Here is a 6,706-nt window from a genome sequence, read left to right on the forward strand (position 1 = left end):
GCTGGGAATAAGAAAGAAAGCAGGCAAGAATAGAAACATCACATCTGTTGAATGAGGAGTCATGCAGGGATGTTGGAAGAGTAGCAAGACCCCCTGAGATTCATTTTTTTTAAATTCAGTTTGTGAGCTCAGCCTCTGGCCCAGTTTCTAGATGTTCCTGGGATTTGCCAAGAGAATTTTGAGGGTAGCAAGGCTAGCGGATGAATAATCCAGGGTTATTAAGTAGGGTAGTGCAGGAGCAAGAGCTAATCCTGGAGAACAAACAAGTATGGCACAAATGAGACAGAATCAGCTTGCCTCCTAAGTAATTAGGAGGCAAAATGAGAATGACCTTAAATAATACGTTGTGAGGTTGTAAGAGGCGCTGAAATGGCTTTTGCTGAAACACTGACACCTTGGGCATACAAATTAACTAAAAACAGGTGAAGCCTAGCATTCCCCTGCCTCCATTTTGTATTATCTCTGCTCTAAGCCATTCTCTTTACAGTCACTTTGCAATCACTTTGGATTCCAGAAAGGAGGAAACTGATAACTTCTTTATGACAAGGAACTGAAACTTCCCATGAGAAACAGTGGAATGTGCAGGACAGACCACCCCTCCAGAAGAGGACAGTTACCTATAATGATGAGGCTGCACCTTAGAGCAGAAGAACCAGGTTGCTCCCCTCAAGTGATGACGGTAATAACATCTTCTCTAGAAGCCCTCTGGGAACCCTTGGACTGAGATAATGCTCTACCAGAACACAACTGTGACTGAACTATTTACGCATACTTTTGTCCCCTGCCCCCAGTTCTTTTGTCTATTTAAACCTATAGCTCATGTCTATACCCTGAAGATGGCTGAGGATGAGCTGAGTGCTTACTCCACCTCTTCCCATGGCATGCCCCAAGCCATGCAATAAACCTCATTTCTCTGCCTTCACCGTGGCTCTTTATTTGGTGTTTAGGAGCAGGTGGCTGGACCGGGCCTATGGAATCTCAGGAGTTTGGGCCTTGGGTGCAAAACTCCAGTTTTAAGTTCTGAAAGAGAAGACTGATGTGAGTGTCTCCTGGGTTTCTAGCTTGAGTCCCCAATAGAGATCAAAATATAGATGGAAAAGGTGGGGGGAGAGTGTCAGAGGAGAGATCAGTTTGCAATGACATGTCTCTATGCAGCTCCACCTCCCGTTCCCTTTTCAGCTTCCACTTGTAGTGACTCTGTCTTGACTACGTGACTAACAATTTCAGCTTTTCAAATGCAGTAGTCACTCCTCAGCATCACTTGATGCGGTGGACACCCTCCCCTTTAGCCTCCTGGAGGCTTTATGTGCCTTGTTTTCCTTCTGTTTACTGTGCTTTCTCATTTGCTATCTCCTTTGTAAGCTCCTCTTTTCCTACTCAAACTCTAGGTGTTCAAGTGCGCTCGAGTCTAGCCCTGGGCTCTCCTCCACTCCTCCATTCCCAGAGCTTTAAATATGCAATAGGTAGCCTCTCACCACCTGTGACTTTTGAGCACTGGAAATGTGGCTAATTCAAATTGAAATATGTAGGAAATATAAAATATACACCAACTTTCAAAGACTTAATGTGCAAAAAGGAATGTAAGATGTTGATTTTCAACTGATTACACATTGAAATTATATTTTGTATATATTGGATGAAATAACATATTAAAATTAATTTCACCTGTTTTCCTTTTTAGCTGCTAGAAAGTTTAAAATTACAAGTGAGATTTACATCATGCTCTGTTGGTCAGTGCTAATTTATACCCTGATGCTCCAGAATAGCTCCATTCCAGACTGATAACACAGCTAATCTAACTGCCCATTTGACAGCCCCACTTGAATGACTAATAGGAATCTCCCTATTCAAGAGGGGCTTTTTGCTTTTCTTAATCCTTGAATTCTCCCACAAATGCTATTTACCTGTCTTCCGTAAGTGCTCCCCAGCAAGGTGAATAGCACATATCTCTGCCAGTTGTGAGCCACAAGCCTAGCAGCTACTCTTGAGGACTTGCTTCCCTCATCTCACACATCCCCACCTGGGTGTCTTGTCAGCTCTCCTCTAAAACATCCTGAGTCATGCATGCTCTCCATTACTACCCCTTACCACAAAGATATCACCCAGGCAACTGCAATACTTTTAAATTTTTCTATTTTGCATATTTTTTCTGAGAAATACACATGCCTGGTATGACAGTCAAACAGTACCAGGAGAATTATGCTCCAAAGCAAGGCCTTTCTGCCTCCCTGTCCCAAGTACTATTCTTTTGTGTCCTTTCATAGTTAGCCCATGTGTTGTTTCCTTTCAACCTCACTGTGTAGTCTGGAAATTGTCCTCATTCTCTTTTTAACAGACATAAAGAATTCCTTTGTATGGATGTTATACCTTATTTAGCAAATCACTACAGGTGGACATTTCATTTCTTCCCAGTATTTTACTGCTATACACAATACTGCAGTGTGTCTCCTCAACAATGATCATTCACATTTGTTGACTGTGCCTATAGGATAAATCCCTAAAAGTAGAAAAGCCAAATGATAGGTATAAGCTGGGGTGCTAGTAGCCACTTAGGAACCTGAGATGGCTACAAGCCCGTCAAGGCAAAGAAAGTTTGCAAGACCCTGTCTCATCAGAAAGAAAAGTAATGCATGGTGGCACAAACCTGTCATTCCAGCTATGGCAGGAAGCTTAAACTAGAAGGGTCACAGTCCAGGCTAGTCTGGGGAAAAAGCAAGACCCTCTCTCCCAAAATAGATATTGAAACATGGGATGGAAGTGTGGCTCAAGAGCACCTTCCTAGAAAGGATGAAGCCCTGAGTTCAAACCTTAGTGCCAAAAAAAATCCAATAGGTATATTTTAAAATCCAATAGGTATATTAAAATCATTCATATTAAAAGTTATTCCTATTTATACTTCCCATCAGCAATGCAGACAAGAGCCTGGTAACCACACTATCCCTAATCAAGCTTGTCAGACTTTTTGGTCTTTGAAAATCTAATCCATAAAAAATGGCTATAGTCTCAATTTGCATTCCTATTATACTGAAAGAGGTCTCACATGATTAATAGCTATTTATATTTTGTAGAAATTCTCTTCATGTCTTTGCCCTCCCCCACCCCCGCCTTTTGCAGATGAGTCCCTGGGGTTTTTTTTTTTCCTTATTGTCAAAATTGTACCACTGTTGCTAATATGAGTCGCAATTTCTTTTGACTCTGTTTATGGTATTTTCCATGTAGTTTTTAGTGCCAAATTTATGTTTTTCCATAATTTCTGGCATTTGATCCCACATAAGATTTTCAGCAGCGGTAAAGCCAGGAGTGGTGGAACACACCTGAAGTTCCAGCTACTCAAGAGGGTTGAGGCGGGAGGATTGCTTGAGCCCAGGAGTTTGGGGCCAACCTCAGCAACATATTGAGACGGTATCTTTTTAAAAAATTCAACAGCCTTATCAGTCTCCACTTCCGCTGTTGCATTTCTGATATGATGTCTACTCAGCAATCAAAATGATTGTTTTGCCAAACCATCATTTGGCTTTGGTTTGTCAAAGGATGATGAGACAACCATTCAATGTCTGGAATAAAAAGACAGAACTGTACTTAACTGTGCACTCCAGCAAGGAAAAGTACACGAGTAGGCACAGTCTCTCCACACACAGCAGGCTGCTCGTCTTACATGGAGCTTTCGAGAATGAAGACCAGGGATGGGTAAGTGCACTTCAGAGGAAAAAGCGTCTAACATCACCTATGAAAGAGTAGGCATTCTGACAACAGGGAATTTATTGAGTGGCATTGCGGTACCTTTTCAAAACCAGTTTGAGGCCATTGAGTAATCAAATGAGGTTAAGACTGGTTCTAAAAATGCAGAAACTTGTTTTAATTCTCAGAGGTTTCTTTTTACTTATTATAAAAATGTAGGACCCCTGGGATGGATGAACATCAGTGGAATAGTGCTTGTGAAAGGCTCTGGATTCAATCCCCAGCAACCCCCCACCATAAAATGTAAAATCCACCAAAAAATCAGAGAGGAATGTGACTGAAAAAGTCAAGTACCCACCAATCTGAACACCCAATGTATACGGGAGAGCTTTTGACACCCCTTGGGTCACTGGTGAGAGGCTGAAGCCACCCAAGAGTTCAGGAACTCCAGCTACTTGGTTACCCTGCTTCCCCCAATGCCTCTAATGATCTCAATTGAAGTTGAGAACCTGTAGTTCATCTGATGTTCCCTCCTGTTTAGGAGGACATCCAGTGAAGCTTTCTACATCCTCAACACAGGAGAACTCCTCCCCTCAGTTTTAACAGCACATTAAAGGGATAGTAACTCTTTTCTCCCAGTTTTTCTCAGTTGTCTTTTGTCTTTATTTAAGATGTTTTGGGTTTGTTGGCTTGTTTTGCCATAAAACGGGTTTCTTTGTTTTAATGCAGTCACATCAATCAATCTGAGTTTGAAATCCCTCCCCACACCCAAGTTATACAGAAAGATTGCTGGGATGGGGGAGGTAAAGTCATTTCAGGGAAGAACGTCGTGTGCTAAGGCTTAGGAAGGGATAGAGAAATCCCATGTTAGCATCATCCGACTGCAGAGAAGACGTGCAAAGAAAACGCAGAGTGCCTGGTGAAAACAACTACTTTGGAATTCAAATCTAGGTTTTTCTTCCATAGGCAGACTTATGAAAAATACTTTATATTCTGGTCAGGTTTATACAATAACGAATAAAACTTTTGTATATTCTTGTTTGAAGGAGGTACCAAATTTTAAAAGAAACAGTATGCTTTTATGTACTTGAGGAGTATAAGACTGTCCTTACATTTTAGAGCCAAATTGGCAAAAGTAACAGCTCAGACAGTGGGAAGGAAGGCAGGTGCTATGAGGTGGGGAAGGCCTTAGCTAATTCATGTGGCAGGGACAGCGCTTCCCTCAGCTCAGTTCTACAGTCAGAGAACACTCACGATCACTGATATTTCTCTCAGCAAGAAAAGACTCAATATTTTTCCAATACTACATGATCTGGGCACATTGTATATCTTTGCACCTTAATTTTTTAATCAGGAAACTGTGTTTGTGATCTGCATGCATTATTGGGATGCAAATATAGTTGGTTGTGAGATTTTTAAGCCTGTTAAAGTCTTCATATGAAAAAGTCTGAATTACAATAAATATAAATGCTAGTCTTAGTTGCTTTCCTAGGTACAAAGTCATATATGTACATATATGTATAACAAGTATATATATGACATAGAGTTTATGGATTTAATCCTCTGTGACCACATTTTTAAAGGTCTGAAAGGATGTTTACGTGTTTAATAAATATTGCTTTGTATTGTATAGAAAAACATCCAGGAATCTCTCAGATTATTCTTATTAATTTCAAATGAAATAATTCTATAATTTCCCTCATTCATTTATGGAAAATTTAAGTCCCACAGGAGGCAAATAAATGATACATTAGATTGCCATAGAAATTAGTTACTGAACAAAGGCTATACAAAAAAATTACTACTTGCCCTACTTCAAACAGCTGGTTAAAAGAGGGAAAGGACTGCAAGATATATCAAAAGATTGCAAATGCTATAGACTAATATATATTTCACTGAATTAAGTCACTAATAATGTGGAAATGTCTAGAAATATTGGAAATACACAAAGCAGTATGACAAAATAGTATAAAGAGGCATACAATACAGAATTACAAAAGGAGGAGGGAAGATTTTAAAGATATTCCATGCAGCCCATTGGAGAAACAGCAGCGGAGGAACGGCTCTCCTGTTCAGAGCTCACTGAGAAGAGGAGAGGAAAAAGAGAAGGGCCCGGACAGCTGTGGCACCCAGAGATCAGAGCAGCTGGCCCTCCCACCCCAGTGTGAGCCTGTGTGTGACATAACATATAAGGGGAAATGTGCGTCCTTCAGACACAGACTCCAGACTGGCCTGTTCCTATTATGTTTTTAAAACTAGCTACCCTCAATGACACTAAGTTTTGGGAAGTATGTTCGGATGAAGAGGAGACAGGCTGGTGCGCTGGGAACAAAGGTAGGTGCCACGCTGAGGAAGATGCCCCACTGAGGATTGCCCAATGATTAAAATTATGTACAGGTTTCAATTTCAATAAAAGTATGTCTCGTGAATTTTTAAATCTATGAACACATTCCTCTCTAAATGTATTTCTATTTATTTTCTCTTTGTACATACCCAAGTATACATTCCTTCATGTATCTACACATTGATCTATTTCTCTGTCTTTGTGTGTAAGCATGTCTTTTATGGTTGGTTTAAGCAGACCAAAGACAAAAATTATCTCACCATGTTTTTCTCACCTCACAGGGGGTGAGAGGAGTCAGGAAAGGACAGGTAATGTTACATTTTTCTAATTGGAAGATTTTTAAAGAATTTCTCTAGCTTGGCAGAGGAATCGTTAAGTACACAAATTAAACAAAAACAATGTGGATTACATATTGAGGAAGAGAATGACAAAGGATGAGAAGATAGTTCAAGAAAATCTGGAGCAACCTGCGGGAGGAACAGGAGCAGGCAGAAACCGCGCTCCTCCTGTGCGGGTCCAGTTCATCCTTGCTCTGCGTCTCCAAGTGCCCCTTTCCTTTGCGGGCCGGCGCGATGCTCACCTGTCGTCAGTAGGGGGCGCAAGAGAGACGCCTCTCATTCTAGCTCCGCTGCGCAGGGGGTTCCTCCGCCCCAAAGCCTGGAGCTTCATGAAGAAATACTTAAA

This window comes from Castor canadensis, chromosome 5, assembly GCF_047511655.1.
Source record: "Castor canadensis chromosome 5, mCasCan1.hap1v2, whole genome shotgun sequence".
Classification (NCBI taxonomy): Eukaryota; Metazoa; Chordata; class Mammalia; order Rodentia; family Castoridae; genus Castor; species Castor canadensis.